Below are 22,500 nucleotides of genomic sequence, written 5' to 3'. Positions count from 1 at the left end.
CTTCTATTTTAGTATTAAAATATAAATATATGGTCTCGCGTAATATTAGTAAGCTGCTGCTGCTGTTACTACTACTACTTGACTTGTCTTAACCTCAACCCCAACCATAACAAGTTAATTTTCTTGCCCATGTTCTGTCTGTTCAGTCGACGTTTTTTTTTTTCATGCTTGCTCTTTTCACTGATTTTGGGATGAAATAACAAATCAGTGAAAGGATAAATACAACTTCTAGGAGCTGACTAAATGGAAATCATAGAAATACTAAACAGCGGTGGGATGAGTGTAATGCAAGATAAACTTAGGAGCGTGTTTTTAGTAAACACGTATATTTCTGTCTGTATTTACTCACCATGTATGTATGTATGTATGTATGTATGTATGTATGTACTCACTATGTATTTATTTATTTATTTATTAGGCTGAAAATTTCACAAACTGTTAATCAGAGTTCCTAGTAAGCAATCATCAGACACTTCTGTCTGATGATCAGTTATATGAAACTCAGAATAACAGGTTAAGTTTATCAGCTCCAACGAAACAATATTTTACTTTACTTTTGGTTTGGGGATTACTAGTTTTTCCTGCCTTGCTTTGCACCCATGTTCTCACACACACATGTGTGTGTGGGTCCCTCTCTTTAAGTTATTACGGGAGCAGATTCTGTCTGAAGAAAGTGTGGTGAACTATCAGCTATCATCACTAGAACTAATCAAATTGGACCTTTCTTAGGAATTCAACAACATTCATTGTTGAGGATATTTAGTAATATGAAGAAGGATTGATGCAATGTAACAATCCCCTACTATTCTTGAGCTGGGAAGTTGGAATATAAATAAAACTTTTTTTGTATCAGTCCTGACATTAGATGAGATTACACTAGTTGCAGTGAATAACAATTGGGTCAAGCTAAATGCTACAACCAAAGAAGTATGTATATATATATATATATATATATATATATATATATATATATATATATATATATATATATATATATATATATATACTGTTGTGTCTGGGGAGAGTCATTTTCTTATTGTGCCTTAAAATTTAACACACTCACCATTAAAATTTCCACTTATTTCTTATTTTTATTCCCCTAAAGTTTTTGTTGCGTCTTGCAACCTTTTCAATAGTGTTGCAAGACGCAACAAAAATTTTAGGGAAATAAAAATAAGAAATAAGTGGAAATTTTAACGGTGAGTGTGTTAAATTTTAAGGCACAATAAGAAAATGACTCTCCCCAGACACCACAGAATATGCTTCAACACACGAAATCACATAAAAAATCTTGCAAACTAAATTCCAAAACAAAATATATATATATATATATATATATATATATATATATATTATATATATATGTATATAGCTGCATGTGAAAGTGAGAATGACCATATTAAGTTTCCTTATTGTTTGGAACATTAACATTTACATAGAAATTTTTACTTGTTTCATTCATTAGACTGCAGCCTTGGAGCACCACCTTGAAGAATTTTTGATTGAATCAATTGACCTCAGTATTTATATTTTTAAAAAATTTATTTATTTAAGCCTGGTACCTATTGTATTGGTTTCTATTGTTGAACTGCTAAGTTATGGTAGTGTAAACACACCAAACACTGGTTGTCAAGTGATGATAGGAGCACACACACACACACACACACACACACACACACACACACACACACACACACACACACACACACACACACACACACACACACACACACACACACACACACACACACACACACACACACACACACACACACACACACACACACACACACACACACACACACACACACACACACACACACACACACACTTCTTTGAGTTTCTGTCGACCAAATCCACTCACAAGACTTTTGCCAGCCCGAGGCTATAGTAGAAGACACTTGTGCAAGGTGTCACACAGTGGGACTGAACCTGGAACCATATGGTTGGAAAGCAAGCTTCTTACCACACAGCTGCACTTGCTCCTATATCTACAAGAATTATTAGAATAAAACAGCATACATGGAATAGTGATTGTGTTTGTTAAAAGTTTTCACTACTTAAAATATTTTAGTGACTTGAAAATCATTTCATGGTTATTGAAGATTCATGGTTATTGAAGACAGAATAAATGGTAAAAGTGAGAAAACTTTATCACAAAACTGACCGACAGAATGCTGTCTTACTCCCAAAGTTCTCTTTGTGAGTTCAATGTTCCAACTTGTTATAACATTTAGTCAAGCTTCTAGAACCCTCAGCAGAACTATTTGGTGGGAAGATTCACAAAATTTACTTTCAAGCCTACTGCTTGTTTGGTTACATTGAATGATATTCACATAGGTGTTAATGTTTTATGGCAAACACAGTCAATTTCTTGTTAGTCTTTGAATTTTATGGCACTATAGTTTGGTCCTGATCTTAAACTGGGGAGTCTTAGTGAAATAGTTCAAAACTTGGCAAAAGCTTTGCTTTAACTATTATTTGGCTGCTAAATCTAGAGTTTCTCTTACAGGCTTATGGAATTGTACATATAGCTGAGAGAATTACCCCTGTAAATGATATTTTTAGTAGAGATAATGATAGACAATCACTAAATGAGTGTCACTTAGGGAGAAGCCATTGGGTTACATAAGAACAATAAATGGCAATTCTATTTGTTCACTGTTCCAGCATTTTCTTCAGATACACTAGCTAGAAGTTGAAAAATTTGATGTCATAAATACTTTTACTTAATGTAACTGAGGAGCATTGTAGTTTAAGTGGTTAAGTTCCAAGTGAGATGATTCTGCGATAGAAGTTTGATACCTGGTTGTATTATTTCTCTTTTTGTGAATGTTCGTGGAATAATCATGAATGTTACAAATCCCCCTCTTCCTGAAGTTTATAGAGTTGATTGCTTGTTGATAGATACCCCTGGTCAAGAAAGGTCAATATAGTAGCGATTGTTTTATATAACAGCTACAGAAGCAGTTCTGATGGGGAGGAGGAATACTGAATTGGTCCAACATAATGTAAAAAAACACAAATTAAAGATCAAATTCTATAATTGAAATATGTTATCCTCCACCTCTATATATGTATATACATATACATACATATATCATGTAGTTGCAGTATGGTTGAATAGTTAAGAAATTCTCTTTGTAGCTCAGATTCTATAATTGAAATATGTTACTCCACCTCTATATCATCATCATCATCATCGTTTAACGTCTGCTTTCCATGCTAGCATGGGTTGGACGATTTGACTGAGGACTGGTGAACCAGATGGCTACACCAGGCTCCAATCTGATTTGGCAGTGTTTCTACTGCTGGATGCTCTTCCTAACACCAACCACTCCGAGAGTGTAGTTGGTGCTTTTACGTGCCACCGGCACGAAGGTCAGTCAGGTGGTACTGGCAACGGCCACTCTCAAAATGGTGTATTTTATGTGCCACCTGCACAGGAGCCAGTCCAGCGGCACTGACAACAATCTCGCTCAAATGTCTTTACATGTGCCACCGGCACAAATGCCAGGAAGGAGACGCTGGGCACAGGTGCCATCACGATATATATACATATACATACATACATATATCATCTAGTTACAGTATGGTTGAATGGTTAAGAAATTCTCTTTGTAGTTACAATGTACCAAGTTCAATCCTATTGTCTGGCATCATGGGCAAATCTAGTTTTCTAAAGCCTTGAGTCAATCCATATTTTGTGAATGAAATTGAATAGATGGAAGCTGTATAGAAGCCCATTGTATAGAGTTACCTCTAATTCAAAAGTACAGCCTTGTCAGACATTGTGTCTTCTTGAGAATTATGTTAAGGGGTCTCGTATCTGTGGGATGCCCAACCACTTAGACTTTAATTCAGGAGCAAGGGATTCAGTTGATAAAACAATTGAAACCCTATTGAATCCAATAGAGGTCAATACACACACACACACGTGCCTGTGCATGTGTGTATAATTATATGGGTATCTCAAATCTCACAAATACATGAAATTAGAAGATCAACATTTATTTAGAAAACTTTTTGGGAACCAATGCCTTTTTGTAAATTAAGGAACAAAAAGAGACTTCAATAGAAAACAAAAAACAAATTAGCATCTCTATTCATCTCTATTCTAAACCAGATGACTTCACTTTCACTAAGGCAGACATCTTAGTCAACTTCCTGCTTTCCACATGTCCTCAAATCTTTATTTGTGGTGGGTCAAAGAAACAAAGGAAGAAGTACCAGTTGAATACTGGGGTTAATGTAATTGACTCATCCCTTCTATCAAAATTGCTGCCCTTGTGGCAAAATTTGAAACCATTATTATTATTATTAAGGCTGCAAGCTGGCAGAATCATAAGCATGCTGGACAAAATGTTTAGCAGCATTTCATCTGTTTTCATGTTCTGAGTTCAAATTCCACCAGGGCTGTCTTTGCCTCTCATCCTTTTGGAATTGATAAATTAAGTACCAGTGAAACACTGGCGTCAATGTAATTGACTAGTCCCCTCCCCCAAAATTTCAGGCCCTTTGCCTTTAGGAGAAAGGATTATTATTATTAAGAAGGCATAATTGTTAGTACGCTAGGCAAAATGCTTAGTGCTATTTCGTCTGTCTTTATGGTCTGAGCTCAGATTTTGCTGAGGTCAACTTTGCTTTTCATCCTTTCGGAGTTGATAAAGTAAGTACCAGTTGAGTACTGAGGTCAATGTAATCGACTTTCCCCCTCCCCTAAAATTGCTGGCCTTGTGCCAACATTTGAAATTATTAATGATAATAATAATTTCTCCAAAAATGGACATGATTTTTGTAACTTAGAATGAAAAACAACATCTAAATTTTTTTAAAAAGAATCAGATCTGATGTGACAAAGCATTCCATGGAATAAACAGTCTCAAGAACGACTTTTCAAGAGTGATTATTCAATTGAATCAACTCCAGTTCATGCATTGACTGCCAGTCATATATTGGCTCTTGATGATGAAAGGCAAAGTTGATTCTGATAGTAACATAAAGGAATGTAACTAAATACCAATAATCAATAACACTAAAAGTAATAATCATGAGCCAGGTCAAGAGATTACATAGAGCCTTGTTGAAGTCTCATCCTGATTGAGCGAAAGCAAATAAAATACTCAGGTGAAACAAAAAGGGGGAAAAAAAAAAAATTGTATGCTTGAGCAAAGATTTAAAACTGATGTCAAATTTCCATGGGATTATCATTAGAGTTGTTGATATGGAGGAGTATGCCTCTTGAAATCATGTATAATAATCATTACACCTAATCATTTATGAAGTGATTTGGGTTTTAGACCCATCAGGTTGTTATGTAAAAAGATTGAAAAAATGAACAAGACAATCTGGATGAAAAACAATAGATAAGTTAATTTAACATTTTTAATGCATGGTGCATTGAGCTAACTTGGCAGTGAGTGTGGGGGAAAAATATTAGTCAATGGCTGTTATCATTATTTTTAGGCAAGTATGAGGAAGCAACTCTCTTTGTTTTTTGGTCTTATTCTAATCTCATCAGCAAAGCTTAGACTACTTTTTTTTTTCTTGAATTATTTTTAGGTAGTTTCTTAGTGTATTGGAGTGATTTGATTAATTAATTAAACCTTTTAATTACAGTGCTCTAGTGTGGCTGTAGTCAAGTGACTGAAACCAATAAAAATATATTTCAAAGTTAAATAATAATAATAATAATAATAATAATACTTTCTACTGAAGGCACAAAGCCTGAAATTTGGTGGGAGAGGATTAGTCGATTACATCAACTCTAATGTTTCACTGGTACTTAATTTATCAACCCTGAAAGGATGAAAGGCAAAGCTGGAAGAAATGCTGCAACGCATTTTGTCCACATGCTAACAAGTCTGCCAACTCACCACCTATACAACAACAGCTACAATAATAATAATATTAGGGCAAAGAAAATGTGTTCACTATTGAAGAATTTATCAGAAATGGAACACTATGCTTTACTTTAGTATATCAGAGAAGAAAACTATTTTTACGATTATATATCTTTGAAAAATACACACAACCAAGCCTTATCTTTTTCTTAGTTTGCATCTGCCTGCTAGGTTTTGTTGAATTTGCATTCTTTGTAGGTCAGTAAAATCGTTTGTACAATGAAGCAAAATATATTTCCGAATGGTCCACTTGTTGCTTAATTTAATTCCACTACCCTCTTGATTCATAAATATTTTCCATGGAGTCTTTTATATTAAATTGTTTTCAAAATTCTTCCAATGAAATTGTATTCTCTCTAGTTGTAATTTTAATTGCTTGCACAAATGTTCTTCAAAAAAAATAATAAACCTTTGGAGTAGCAATTTCTCTTTTGTTCATATATATGACCTTCACATTTTCACATGGGTTACTACGTGCAGCTATTTAAACAAGAGTGGTGGCAAAAGAAGGCCATTTATCTTGCATTACTTTTCTACAGCCGAGCAGAAATAGATCGACAAACTAATCTTTAAAATGTATTATTCACTCATGCTTTTCTTTTAGCATATGAAAATACAGGTAGAGGGGATTCTGTGTCAGTTGTATATTTATGGGTTTCAATGTGAAAGTTATCTCTAAAGTGGGGAGCAGACAGAATTGTTAGCCCACTAGGCAAAATGCTCATCTTTATGTTCTGAGTTCAAATTCTGCTGAGGTCATCTTTGCCGTTCATCCTTATAAAAATAAAAATGATCTCTTTCAACATTTTAAAAATCCATTTGAATTTATTTTTCCCTGTCACATAGAAGACTTTTGAAGGCATTCTTTCCTAGAATATCAACATTGGATATTTGTACACTATATTTTTAAATATTGGGATATCATTCTGGTGTATTTTTGTTGGTACTTGTAGCCTCCGCTGCCATATGAATACCGAATTCTTGTAAGATTTTTTAGTCTCTCAAATCAATCAGAGCTAGCTGTAATACTTTTATGCAGTTCTTACTAGAAAATAATTTTCTTTAATTATAGAAAAGCTTTCAATTTTATAGCCATAGTGCTGAGGAAATTTGATTTCGGTTGCAAGCTTCCATCCACAAAGACAAAAGAGTTTCCATTTCAATCATGATACTGCTTTTATCCCTTGTTTGTAACATTTTAGCATCCAAACTTTTCTTGTCAGTTTTGCCATATTTTAATGATGTTAAAATGCACATTGTATTTTGGCATATAATACCATGGTAGTCAAGACAATTAAAACGGCAGCTATCCACCATACAACAGCTGCTACAGAATATATTGCTAGTTCATTGTCTTAAACATGTGAACAGTTCTTCCCTCTTATGTCTACATAATGCATAAATATATTTTGTATTTTTCAGGATATGGGGTCAGTTGATTTTTTAACATTCTTTCTTAATTTCAAAATTTTTGGAATCTAGAATTAGTGTATAAACTATGTTAATTTGGGACCCAAAGTATTCAAAAGCATGTTAATCAGTGATTTACTGTATCATTTTTTATGAGGATGATGTTTCTGAATTGCTTATTCTATAAACAGCTCTATTTTCTTATATCAACCCAAGCTCACACAAAGCTAGTAAGCTATGAAATGTAGTCAATAGGTGATGTGAAATGTTGACTGCAATTCAAACTGCTTATTCAGTCTTTCAGTAATCTGTTAATACATATGATTTATGTATGGGATACAGCTATATATATATATATATATAAGAAAAAGGGTATATATATATATATATATATATATATATATATATATATATATATACTTGGAAGGTATACTGTGTTCACTAAATGTGTGTGTATGTATGTATATATATATATATATATATATATATATATATATATATATATATATATATATACCCTTTTTCTTAGCTCTCCTGTGTGAACTTTCTGTCCGGCAGTCGCCATGATAGATCGCTGACCACAACATTCAAATTTTTTTTTCTGCGTGTTTTTCTCCTTATTCTTTCTGTTGAAGAGTGTAGCTCGAAACGCTAAAGACTTTCTCTATTCCCAAGCGTTATACTAATACATCCTTTTGTTGTTTACACCACCTGTCCTCGTCTGTTGTTGTTTTTTTCGTAAATTCTCCCACATATATATATATATATATACACACACACACACATACACACATTTAGTGAACACAGTATACCTTCCAAGTAACAGAATAAAATAAAGAACTAGAACTTAGAGGAGTAAACTAGTCAGGACTATAGGCCCTGGCCAACAAACCTACTCACTACACTTTCTGATCTGGCCTAACTCCAACTACTACATAATTTTGTAAATTTACTTAGTTTTACTTTCCTCACTATTTCAAGTACAGTAAAATTACGAGGTCAGAATAAGGCAAAATCACGTCCAGAGTTGTTTCCCATAATTGCTGAAACATTGTAGACATTGACTACTGTTGCTTTTCCATTGCTGCAGAATTATTTTTCTTGTTAACTTTCTAATGTGCCTTGGATGAAATATGTTAACACTAACATATCTAATGATATACAATGACAAGATAGATTGGTAACCTACATATAATTAATGTGGTTAGCATTCTAATAGCCAACATTTTTGAGAGAAGACTGAGCAAGAGAAATGCCGAATGAAAATTCTCTGCTACTCTACCATCTTCTCTCCATACCCGCTGCATCAACCATTTTCTCTCTACATTCCATTAGCCTACATTTCCTCTGCCTCGTCGCGATACTGCTGCCAAAGTCGATAGTTTGCTTTTCAGTTTGGTTGAATTTTGGCTTGCTTCTACCAATATAAGCTCTTCAGTTTGGTTATGGTAAAGCAGCAGATGACATATTATCCCGCTCTCTTTTCTCCTCTTTCCATTTCTTTCTTTCTCCCTTTTCTTTGACATCTCTCTTCCTTCCTCTCTCTCTCTCTCTTGTCTTTTGTCTCTCCTATTTCGTTTCTCTCCTACCCATTCTCTCACACTCAGTCTTTCATTTTATCTCTCTTTCTACAATACAGTCTATTTGGTTTATCCTTCCTGTCTTTCCTTTTGTTTTCATTACTCTTTCACTTTCTTTTCTCTGTTTTTTTAATTTTTATTTCCCACTTTAATATATATCTACTTGTTTTCTTCTCTTTCTCTCTACATTATCTTTTCTTTTCTCTCAATCTCTTTCCTTTTTCCAATGTTAACTCTTCAGTTTGGCGTGAAAAAGCAGCAGACGACATCTTATTTTTTCTCTCTTCTATCTCTCACCCCTTTTTCCTTTCTTATGTTCCCTCATCTTAATTCCCTCTAGCTTTTACTTTCTTACACCCTTCTCTTATCATCCTAGCTCTTTCTCCCACTCCTCCTCCTACTTTGTATTTCATTCTACTACTATCACTGCCCTCATCTCCACAGTAGCAGATGACAACCTCTTCTCGCCCTCTGCATCTTCATGTTATCTCCTTGGTAGTGTTTCAGAAAAGCAGACGACAATATCTTCTCTTTTGTCATCTCTATCATCATCCACCATAACATCTGAGTATTTTGTTGTACTCAAGCCACCACCAGCATTGTTACCATCTACCACCATCTTCCTGAATCAGTGATGACGAAACTTTATGTGGTCACTTGATCTGCTAGAAATAGAAACCAAATCTTCTAATCACACCCTAATCTTAGAAGAAGAATACCTTAGATAATGTCATGCTGTGTTTCCTGTACATTACTTGAAATCCATTGATCATAGATCTTCCACTTGATTGGAGCTGACCCAGGACTAAACAGTGACACAACAACAACAACAACATTACTATATTACCATCTTCTCGGCTTTGATGCCATCATCATTACAACATTTATTAATATCACCATCACTGAAACCAACATCACCACCAGCCAACAAATGAGTTACTATGCAGTTGCTTGACTTGTTAGAAATAGCTGTCAAATCTCCCTCAATTCATGCTTTATTGTCTTAAGTAAGAAACATACACTAGAGAAATTAGTCTGGAGTACATGATGCTTAAGAAAACATCACATTCCCATCATATCTATCCCTTCCCACTACTGATAATATACTTTACATGAACCAACGATGGCATCTCCTTCAATAATATTGCTTTTGACATGCCACAAAGAGAAGCTAAATCCTTCTCAAATTATCTACTGTTGTTCTAAAGGGGTAAACACATGGCTAATATAGTCCTTGGATACATTGAGTAAAATATAAAATATTGGATAGCCTCACAACTGGAACACCATTGATCATAGGTCTGCTCAATTAGGGCTGATCTGGTTTTAAACAACTAACTGTATGACCACTATCAACACTGATCTACCACCTCCATTGATAGCAAACTATACTATTGCTGTGACTGCCTTACTACCACCACAGCTAAATGACAAATTGTTCTACCATCTCTGATAGAAAACTATCACCACTACTAAATAACGAACTGTACAATTGTCACCCACCACCACCACCACTGATAACAGACTGTATTACGCCACTTCCTCTGATGACAAACTATTGTTTACTACACTACCATCTTCCCCTGATAACAAACTACAACACTACACTATAATCTCCACTGTCAACAAACTATAAGTACCACTTCCTCTGATAACAGACTATTACACAATAGCTGATCAAGTATATTACCGCTAGCACTATAATCTCTGCTACCAACATCACTAGTACACCACCACTGCCACCAATACTGCTGCTTTGACTCATTTATACCTTGTTGCATAATAGCCAGATATTCCTCATACCACACGCTACTGTTTTAGGAAAAGGATGCATTGGATAAATACATCTTGGCAAAAAGATAAAACTGGATGGTCATTGCTGGAATGCCTGTTGATTAGAGAGGTTTGCTTAATCAAATTGCCACAATACTGATATTACATCACCATTGTGACAACCACTGCAACCACTCTCACTGACCATGTATTATTTTTTTCCTGCTGTCTTTGACTTAGAGATTGATAAGAATATCAGATACATCAACCTCACAAGTCTTGGAGGACCTGTAAAGAGCCTTGGCTGGTAACCTTTTCTGTGAAAAAAGGTTTCCCAAACTAGGTTTTTGGAAAAAATTCTGGGCATCATTGCAGTTCCATGGCATGACACCATAGGCATAAGTGTCTTCTAGAACCCTGGACCAACCAATGCTTTGTGAAAGGATATGGTATATGGTAACTGTATGGAAGCCTGTTGTGTGTGGTGTGTGTATGTGTTAATTCCCACACTGCTTGACAACTGGTATTGGTTTGTTTACATCTGGGTAGACCAATAGAATAAGTACTAGATTAAAAATAATATAACTACTGGGATTTTCTGGGCACCACAGCATGGCTACAGTCCAATGACTGAAACAAGTAAAAGAAAAGAGAATAGAAAAATCTGTATGAAAAGATGTCTATTTAAAAAATTTGATAATTTATTCTATGTAATAATGCTATTCACTATTTTCAAGATAATAAAATATATGTTTTGTATGAATAAATTGTCTCTATAAAATTTTCTTCTTCAATTTACTAAAATAAGGATGGTGGGGGTTATCCATAAAAAAATAGATGGGTTTGGGGATATTTTTGAAAATTGTATAAGGTTCAATGATAAAACAAGTTTGGGAACCACTTAGCAAAACAAAAATCCACACTTTCACTAGCATCACTGCCACATTACCCATCCATTCATCTCCTTCCATTACCATACTTCACTTTCTTTCATTTTCCTCCCACCTTTATATGTTGTCTGTATCCTTATCTATCTACTTTGCTAAGTTTGAACCACCTGAGTTTTAGCTATTCTTGTCATTGGTCTTAGGTCAATGATGCTGGCTAGCAGTAATATCACAGTATCAATATATTGACCAAACTAACAAATGTGGTTATATGCTTCTGGTCACAATGCTCTTCCATGCATTGTTGTAGCTTTTGAATGATGGCACTCCACTTGCTTGGGTGAGCAGGCCAATATTCCCCTTCAATGAGATGCCAGTCCATCACAGGGTTACCCACTCGCAATTGAGTGGACTGGAGCAACATGAAATGCACCACTGGTCTGGGAATCAAAACTACGATAGCAGGATCGTAAGTGTAACACCCTAACCACAAAGCCACATGTCTTCACACCAATGATATAGCAGGGTTTTAATTCATGTATATATCCTTCTCATTATGAAGAGAGAGAATAAAAAAAAAGACTTGAGTTATGTTGTTTAAAAGCATGATTGTCACACTGTCACAATTTCATATTATTAATGGAAACTACTTGAATGTCATAGCTAGTCATTTCCCTTGATACATCATATTTACGAGGGCTGGCATCTGAAAAGTTTGTAGGCTGACCAAGATATTCTCATGGAATGTGATCAAATAAAGTTTATTTTTCAACATAATCTCTCCTATCAGTTCACACACTTCTTCCATTGGGGTTGCAGAGCTTGGATCCCATTGGTGAAGAAGTTTTCATCTTCTTGGTCAAAAAAGTCATCAGCAGCAGATATGATGTCATTGCCACTGTCATACTGGTTCCCAGCCAAGTGTATTTTCATGTTGACAGCCACAATCACGCACAGCAGCCATTGAAACCAAGGGCTTGTGTGCTAGAGCATTGTCCTGATGAAACAAGACCGTTTTTGTCAGTTTTTCTGGGTTTTTGGTCTTCACAGCCTTTTGTAACTGCTTCAGCCAGCTGACAATGCTCTCCATTGATGATGTGGCCCTTTTGAAGAGGTCAATAAACACAATGCCTTTTGCATCTCAAAAAACAGAGGTCATCACCTTCCCTGCAGATAGAGCAACCTTTAGAGCAGGTGAGGCAGTGTGTTTCAACTGCATGGATTGTCTCTGACTCAAAGCGATGAAACCAATGCTCATCTTAGATTAGGAAATGTTCAAGAAAACCAGTTGGATCTGCCTTAATGTCAAATTTTCCTTTGATGTGATCAGTCTGGTGTGTTTTTGATCAGGTGTCAGAAGACGTACCCACTGAACAGAAACCTTCATCATGCTAAGTTCATTGTGCAGAATACTCTGAACTTTCTCATGGGATATGCTAATAGTATTGGCTATATGATTTGTAGTCATCCATCATCATATGGTGGACATGATCAATGTTTTCCTTGGTGATGGCAGTTGCAGGACATCCAAACCTTGGGTCATCTTTAAGACTCTCTGTTCTCCTCCTAGATTCAACTACCCACTTTTGCTCTGTTGATAAGGTTGGAGCATCATCCCTAAATGTAGCAAAGCATGTTAGCTTGAATGTCCTTGGAGGTTAAACTTTTTTTTCAGCAGGTACTTGATAACACCATAATACCAAATTTTGCCACTTTTTAAAAGAAGTTGCTACTAATTACATTTGAAATCTTTGAACAGTCAGATGTCATTTTACCTGGAAAGAAACAATGCAGCTATTAATAAGGAGTGTTAAGATTAATGCATGAAGGATTTCATAATTTTAGCATCACTACCTGATATTCAGCCTATGAACTTTTCAGCCCACCTTCGTTTGTAGGAATACCATAACTATTGATGTGGCAGGATGTCACACCTCGATCATCTGGGATGATTCAAACAATTAGAAGACAAAACTCCAGTAAATTCAGTTGATCAAAACTTTGGGGTAATACTATATAGATAGACAATGCAGTATGGTGTGGCTCTGGTCTTTAACTGTCATGTTTCGGTCTTATTAGATCTCATCAGCAATGCATAACTGTTCTTTTTTAATTACTAGGTTTTGTTTGACACGAGGTCAATGGTTATTTGGGAAAGGAGAATCAAACAACTGAATCGTCTTAAGTACCCAACTAGTTGTTTAGCCTCCATGTTCTGTGTTCATTGAATAGGCCTGTTATTGAAGATATTCCAGTCATGACCATCCTGTCTTTTTTCTTTTGTTATGAATTATGCAGAGCTACATGGTCCAATGTGTCATTTCTTTAAGACTTGCAGCTGCTTTTTCAAGCAGGTCGCGCAACCACGTGAACATCGTTGGTTATAGGTTACTCCTAGATCAGAGACAGAACTAGAACTGTCCCATTTTATTTATTTACTTATTTTATTTATTTATTTACTGGCCCATTTTATTTATTTATTTACTTCGGCGGTGAAATTTGAATTTAGAATTCCTCGATGTGCTCTCGGAGCTAATGGCTTAAGAAAAGCAAAAACATTACATCACTCGTTGTTTATCTTCTGATAAAAAAGAATTTTCAACAGAAACGACTTAAGTCTTGTAGCTATGTATTGCCTGCACTACTATATCACCATCATCATTGCTACCAACAACATCACCAACACCACCACCCATCACTATTGTTATTACCACCACCACCATCCACCATTATTATTGTCAACACAAATTTCTTATCTGTGTGTGTGTGTGTATGAATGCGATGGTTGCATGTGTATCTGAAAGTATGTTTGACGTATGTACTCTCCCTCTCTATATTGGTGTGCGCGTGTTATGTAGCAGTGTATATTTATGTCTCTATGTAGGTGTAATTCGGATGTTTGCGTGAATTTTTTTTACAAAATAATCTCATTATTTTTTTACGTAAACACCGATAAGGTCGAATAACAAAACAACTGCAACAACATCAACAAGTAGTGGTGACGTACTTTACTACTACTATTACCAACAACAACACTATTACTACAGCTGCTGTTGCTACAATAACATGAACAATAATGTTAAACAGTAACATCAGCAGCAATGTAAAAAAAAAAGCTATTTTCACGTAACCACCACCAACACCCGACGGTAGAACATCTACTAGATCTGCTAGTAATGGCTGCCAAATTACCCTCATATCACACCCCTACTGCTCTAAAAAGGAAAAAAAAAAGGCAAGTGTTACATTGTCCAAAAGTAGTTCTATACATACACCCCAAAACAAAAAGCAATAAAATGACAGATTAGTATATAGTAGTAATAGTGGTAGGCTATAGTGTAGTATATCGTAGAATAATAGTAGTCGGTGATGTTATTGTAAGTATAGTAGCAGTCATTAAATGCTGCTGCTGCTGGTGTTTAGCCCCAGGTCAACCCGAAATAAGCAGACCTTTTAATTAAGGACAGCTACGCATTGATCATGTCGATGTTTCTTCCTTCTTTCGGCACTATCACGCTATTAGATGTCAGAAGTGAAAGTAGTCGCTGTCTGTCTGCCTGTCTGCCTGCATGCCTGTTGCTGGTCTGTCAGCCTGCTTGCCTGTCTGCCTGCTGCTGGCCTGTCTGCCTGCTTGCCTGCTGAGCTATCTGTCTGTCTGCTGGTTTGAGTTGATACTTTGGCTTACTTACTTACTGATATCTATCTACTATGTATCTATCTATCAATTATTAGAAAACACAAATTTAATATAAAAACATTTTCCTGAAATTGCAAATTATTTAAAATATAAAAATATAATTTTCAACAGAGAGAATTTATCAAAATAGAAAACAAATGAAGTTTGAAGTTAAGTTTCAAAATAAATGTGATACTTATGCTCCGTAGATACTTACACTCTGTAATGTTTCAAACGCATGGATCTAGGTGTCGAATTTGTTCCAATAACTTCTGGAAGATCTCGTCCTTGAATTCGTAACGCCACATGAATTCTATTAGATGTGTTTGCAGTAAATTCCGGGTTGTCCCATTTTCTCTTTTGTTCTGGTTCTTGGCATGTTTCCATAGGCATTCGATGTGATTTGTTGTGGCAAATGTAACCGGATCAACAAAATTTATTGAATGGTTCACGGTTAAATGTCTATATCCTAGCGTGTTTAGTGTATTATATGAACGCCAGAGGTCAGAAATTATTGTTGTTCCTGGTAAAATCCGCTCTTGTATAATTTCTAAAAGGGTATCAGATGATCGATCTTCTACCGATGGCATGATATGGTCATGTGGAAGGCCTTGTAGAAAACTGATTTCCATTAGAAAGGGAACATTTCTAGATAATAGCAAACTGAAAAGCGAGCAGATTATAGATATATTATATTATTGGGCTAAGGGAGATTTAGCTAAGAATTTAGGCCAGGAATGTCGTATAGCAAATGTAGCTGTAACAGATTGGAGGAATTACTGCCGTGATGTATGTGCAGAGTATTATATTGCGCAAAATATTAAGTTAGGCGGACCAAACCGAATAGTAGAGATAGATGAAAGTGCGTTTGTTAGAAGAAAATATAATGTTGGCCATCGGGTTAAAACGCAGTGGGTGTTTGGTGCGTTAGAAAGAGATACGAGAAGATGTTTTTTAGTTGCGGTAGAAGATCGATCATCTGATACCCTTTTAGAAATTATACAAGAGCGGATTTTACCAGGAACAACAATAATTTCTGACCTCTGGCGTTCATATAATACACTAAACACGCTAGGATATAGACATTTAACCGTGAACCATTCAATAAATTTTGTTGATCCGGTTACATTTGCCACAACAAATCACATCGAATGCCTATGGAAACATGCCAAGAACCAGAACAAAAGAGAAAATGGGACAACCCGGAATTTACTGCAAACACATCTAATAGAATTCATGTGGCGTTACGAATTCAAGGACGAGATCTTCCAGAAGTTATTGGAACAAATTCGACACCTAGATCCATGCGTTTGAAACATTACAGAGTGTAAGTATCTACGGAGCATAAGTATCACATTTATTTTGAAACTTAACTTCAAACTTCATTTGTTTTCTATTTTGATAAATTCTCTCTGTTGAAAATTATATTTTTATATTTTAAATAATTTGCAATTTCAGGAAAATGTTTTTATATTAAATTTGTGTTTTCTAATAATTGATAGATAGATACATAGTAGATAGATATCAGTAAGTAAGTAAGCCAAAGTATCAACTCAAACCAGCAGACAGACAGATAGCTCAGCAGGCAAGCAGGCAGACAGGCAAGCAGGCAGACAGGCAAGCAGCAGGCATGCAGGCAGACAGGCAAGCAGGCTGACAGACCAGCAACAGGCATGCAGGCAGAAAGACAGACAGACAGCGACTACTTTCACTTCTGACATCTAATAGCGTGATAGTGCCCTTCTTTCTGTTCTAAACATTGTTTAGTCTGGAATATACATTATCAAATATTTCTTTCTCACTCACCCTATCTTCCCCCTTCTTTTTTCCTTCCAAAAGATGGTAGAGTGTGAATTGAGGGAAATTTGATTGCTATTTCCAAATACTTCAAACGATCTCGAAGATGCTCTCACATCTTGCAATCAATGAGGTGATATCTACAATGTAATAGCAGTAACACCATCATCATTATCAGCATTCAATGTATTAAACTAATAGTACATGTACTCCACCTCTATTGCCATCACAACTACTATTACTACTACTGCATGTAGTAGTGGTTAACCTTGTAATAATTAATATTACCGGTAGCACTGTAACGGTAGTAGTAATTTTATGTGGAGCACGTGTAATATGGTATATAATGATTTCTACTGATTAAATTTATATACTTAAGAGTTTATTTTATTTTATTTTTATTTTAATTTATCCTATGAAGGCAGTGCTCCGAGCTATGGTCTTAGTCGTAATGGCTAGAGCAAAATGAAAAGAAACTACATGTATGGATGGATGTAATAATGTATGCACGTTGTGTGTGTGTGAGAGAGAGAGAGACTCATTCTCTAATGAGACGAAACTGGTCACTTACGGTGGGGTATTGTACCTTTAATTGCCCACTTACATATACAAATGTGTGTTTGTATATTCTCCACATGTACTGAGTCCTGGTAGTGGTAGCCATATAGCCATATCTACAGTTATATATGTGTGTGTGTGTATACATTCAACAGTTTCTATTCAGTTCCCCATCATACACACGTTACCCCCATCAGTTCAAATGTCCCCCACAATCCAATCTGCAACTCAAAGACGTTTGTTGTTTTTTTTACATCAGCATATCTTTCCTTTTCACCCTCCCTCACCCCACTACACTTAATGAATAGCACGTTTTTTGAGGATAGCCTTTAGTGTGGGAAAAACCTCCAAAAAACAACCGCCAGATTTGGGAACAGAAGACGTACATCTTCGCCGTGGTCGTCATCGCTATCATCATCATTATCAGTATCATCATCATCATCATTATTTTCACTTTATACAGGCGCCATTAGAGCGTATTTTCGGGGGATGTCTTATATTTTTGCCGAGAAATCCAAGAAAGACAAAAAAGTCTCATGTCCTCGTGTAAAAGGAAAAAATTGTTTAAAGGAAATCCATGTTTTTAGTTATAAAAAGGTTATTTATTTGCTTATTGTTTTTAGTCAAGTACAAACATTTCGTTCCTCTTCAGACTGAATTTTTTGCAAATCCATTTCTTGTAGAATTATGGACCCCAATTTCTTATGTTTGGCAATATAACTTTCCTTAAATGAGCACTTTTTGTCCAAGTACCCTGTTTGTAGTGCATTGGCAACACAACTGTTGGTAATTTTATTTCATGAATTCTTCACTCAATTCAAGACTTCTTGGAGGTTGGGTTTGACAAAATTTCCAAGCTGATTTCTCTCCATTTGATATATTCATTCACTTCCATTCACAAATAATTCTTAAAGGGCTTTGTTTATTACAAGATCTAATGTTTGTAGATATAAAGTCATACCCACGGGAATCATTATGTGGTCAATTCTTTCAGAAACGAAAGTTTTTATATCTTTTGTGCGATGAGTACTGGCCGAATCCCAGACTAAAAGACTTCTTTGAGAGCCATGTAAAAGAAGTGGCATAGTTAAATCAACCCATTTTCTTATAACAGCTTGTGTGCACCAAGCCTTTTCCGTTTCAAGGATATAAATGCCCGAATCTTGTTCTATTTTCTCTTTTTTACCCTTTGTGATGATAAGCAGTAGGACTTTTGGTTCTATCAAGACAAATTGCTAAAATACAAGTAACTCTTGCACTTTTGTAACTCGAGGCAACATAGATTGACGATGCACCTATCTGTTCAATTGTCATTTTAGATCCTTGATCTGTAAATACTGCAGTCTCATCCATAGCAATTATATTGGAGAGATTGTATTTAGAAAAGTCGATGCCATCAACGAAGGACTTGAATGCAAGTGCACGTTGAATCATTTCAGCATCCTCCAGCTTGAACAGTGTTCTTGATCTTAGAGATCGTTCATATCGTCGAAGGAAGTTATCCAACCAATGAGATGATGCTATGAATATCTCTGGGGGTATATCCAACTGTGGTGCCATTGCAAGAGCAAATTCTTGAATATCAGCCTTGCGTACAACCAAAGCCTTTGTTCTTCTGTCAGCAATCCATCCTAAGGTGATATCTTCCAGCTCTGAAAATAACAGCTGTTGACCTGATCCACACTTGAGTTTCTTAGCACTTCCCTCATCCACCCGTCTGTTGAGATTATTGTATTCTGCTCACCATTTTTGAACCATTTGTAAGATTCTTGTTATGTGACTCTTTTAAAATTCCTTTCTTGTACTCCACGGAATAACTCTTTTTGCACTCATCTTGTCTGGGTAACAAGGGAGTGAAGCCAAGAGAGTCAAGTTCGTGTATGCACACTTAGCGCAAACTTTAGCCAAGCTGCGGTAGTTGGTTTATTGTGCAAACATCACATGGTCTTACTAACAAGCTGATGCATTTTTGACTAGGACTTATTTTCAGAGTAGGCCTTATATTAAAAACATACTGAAAAATCATGGTAGGGCTTATCTTTGGAGTTGATCTTATTTTTTATGGTACTTGTGTGTGTGTGTGTGTTTCTGATCTGTATATCTTTACTACCTCTGAAGAGATTCATCTTTTAATGATTTTAATTTTATAAATTAATTATCTAAAGATTTCCGAATCAAAACAGAGATGTTGTCATATTCTATAATTAATAAATAACTAGCAATAATACCTGGCGTTGCACGGGTCAGAAAGTAGTAAATATTTAGAGGGTCTAGTTATATTGTCAGTCTACATTACAGCAGTCCGGACCTCAATCAGTGATACAAAAATGAATTGGGCATTCCTAAGTTTTATAGAGTTTTATTTAGGTTAAGGTTAGAGCTGACAATTCAATCTGATATCACTAAGTCTATGACAAATAAGTGTTTGTCCGTCCATGTAGTGACTCGTGTTGTATACCTCTCTGTATCACTGCTGCCCGGCGCCATCTGATAATGCAAAGTTGTAGTGTGCATTGCAATGGTGTGTAGAGTTATATTTGGGTTTATCAGATGTAGACACAGAGAGTGAATCAAAACGTGTATTTCACAAGTGAGCATTTTTGGGGATTGGGCTGTTTAAACAATCATTAAGTACGACTGCCATTAAAATGGGGAGAGTGATTGAATGTTGATTAGTTGTCATGACGTATGGGTAATATCGATGTTGAATGCTTGACCACACCATTTATGTCACAGAGTGCCTGAAAACGCCATAGCGAATGCGTTCTATGTATCTCTGCCCTTCTCATAAGCCTCTACCAGTTAATTGGCATAACATTGTATGCCTCCTTTCTGCTTACACATTGAATGCATTAAAAGCGCATAAGTTCGATTGAAGATCGGTTGAAGTTACATCCTTAAAGATGCTTGATTGCCCCTCCACAGGCCCTGACTACATCTACCCTGGTTCCCTTGGGTATTACAGGAAGCATTTGTCGGAAATCGCCAGACAGGAGGAGAGTTATACCACCCATTGTAGCAGGACAGTCTCTGATGTCTTGAAGAGTGGTGTTGAGAGCTTTGAGGGATTGCTTGTGGGCCATTGTGCATTTATCCCAAACTATCAGCTGGCAACTCCGGAGAAGCAAGCCCTTTTCAGACGTTTTGGTGATGTCACAGGAAGGCACTTCGGACCTTGCCAAATCAAATGGTTGCTTAAAGTGCGCTGTCCTGCCACCGGGTCACGAGAAGCGGGGGGGGGGGGTATGCAATGGAGATTGCATCACAGTCGAACTGCAATAAGTGGCTGACCCATCAATGGTAACTCGTTAATGCCGGTCTGCCTTTCCCTGCAATGTGAAATGCGTAATTCTGTAGTATAATGTAGCCCAGGGTCTCCTCAAGGAAAAGAGGGCAAGACATCCATCGGAAGCAGGAAAGCAACCTGCCCCTGCTATAGGACGTTTGAGTGTAATATGGGCACTGTAGCAGTCCTAAGTAATGTTTTAGTGGTGGTCTTACCACTGAGTCTAACCTAAAATTTATTATCGGGAGAAGCTACCGGAAATCCCATGAAACGTCAACATATAAATACTGCAATTTTTGCTGATTCCATACACAGTTTATCGAACTAAGTGCAATGTAAATCGGTACATGGGCTGACTGCATTAACTGAGTTCAAATATCCCTCTGACTTCGCTCCACTTTGAATGCAGTAAGCAAAAACGCAGTATTTTCATTGTCGAAGTTTCAAGGGATTTACAGTACTGCAGTCAGTAAGTGGGTTTCAAGACCTTGAAGTGTTTTTCAATGTGGAAACGCAGTGATCCCTGTCTAGGAATGAACAGTGTCTAAGAATAGATTTTGGTGCACAATTTTAAACATTGGTCTTGGCAAAAACTAAAAAGTTAGTGCTCCAAATGGTGTAGTTTAGCATTAGTATGTTTGAATAAAAGTTTGGCAACGGAAATTTGTAACATAGTAGTGCACTGAGCCCCCGGCAAAGGATGCCTTTTGCTTAATTAAATGCGCCAAAAGAGTGTCAATAGGGTGAGATGGGGTGCAAAAATGTGGTGATGCACGTCTCGTCTCTACTCCTTAAGTAACACCATACGCATCAACTAAGGCATGGGTATGGTTAACGGAGAAGCTATTGTAAGAAGTAATAGGGTTTCAAAAGCTTTGACGGGATTTTTTTACAATGAACCACTGCTATGGCCCTCGACTAAGAACGCCTATTGCTCAATGTTACATGTTGGAACTTGCAAAAAGTATGGAACATGGGTTCTTTTGCTGTCTTTTTTCAAAGTAAAAAGTGTAACGATGTAATGACTAAATGTTCGGCGACTGATATTTTTAAGGTAGCATTACATTGAACCCTGGCAAAGAAAGGGTAAGTGCTTCATTTATTGGGCCAAAAAAATGTGTCAGAAGAGTAGCTAGAGGTGCAAAACGTGTTGGTGTATGAGCCTTTTTGCTCTCTCCCCGCAAAATAACACATTAACGTTTAAAGCAGAGCAATAAGGCATGAATAAAAGTTCAGCAACACATGTGCGCATAAGGTCGCTTTATGTGTATGCCCCCGATCATGCATGCAGGTCACGGGAGTGATTTCTTTGCTATGACCTAGCTCTAACCTTATGGAGTATGTGTATAAAATTTGAGGTCAATCGGACATTGAATGTGGATTTCTATAAAAAACAAATGTTTACACACACACTGACACACATACACACAAGCTCAATTTTATAAATATAGATTTTCTCCATTTTCTCCTTATTCTTTAATAAATAAATATAGACAAACCATAAACTCCTTCAGGTAGATGGCCCTGCTTGATCTGTAGAAAAGGCGTAGGTAGAAACTCTATAAGATGTACCCAGTGTAAGCTATGGACACATAAGAGGTGCAGCAATATCAAAGGAAGGCTAACTAGC

At 36.3% G+C, this 22,500-nt stretch overlaps 1 protein-coding gene across 2 annotated transcripts in view; it reads left to right on the top strand.

The window, feature by feature from the left end:
• LOC106873180 (uncharacterized) overlaps positions 1-22,500 on the top strand; it is a 98,570-nt gene that overhangs the window by 33,045 nt on the left and 43,025 nt on the right. Inside the window, exon 1 of one of the 2 annotated variants that reach the window (XM_089355105.1) lies at positions 16,329-16,556. The exons of the other annotated variant lie outside the window; for it this stretch is intronic. The gene's annotated coding sequence lies outside the window, so the exon portion shown is untranslated. Of the gene's footprint in view, positions 1-16,328; positions 16,557-22,500 lie in introns of those variants that run through there. 2 annotated transcript variants of the gene reach the window in all.

The sequence above is a fragment of the Octopus bimaculoides genome, chromosome 7 (assembly GCF_046866305.1).
Source record: "Octopus bimaculoides isolate indiv1 chromosome 7, ASM4686630v1, whole genome shotgun sequence".
Taxonomy (NCBI): Eukaryota; Metazoa; Mollusca; class Cephalopoda; order Octopoda; family Octopodidae; genus Octopus; species Octopus bimaculoides.
The sequence above is the reverse complement of the archived record's forward strand: the minus strand, read 5'-3'. Positions and strand labels throughout refer to the sequence as shown.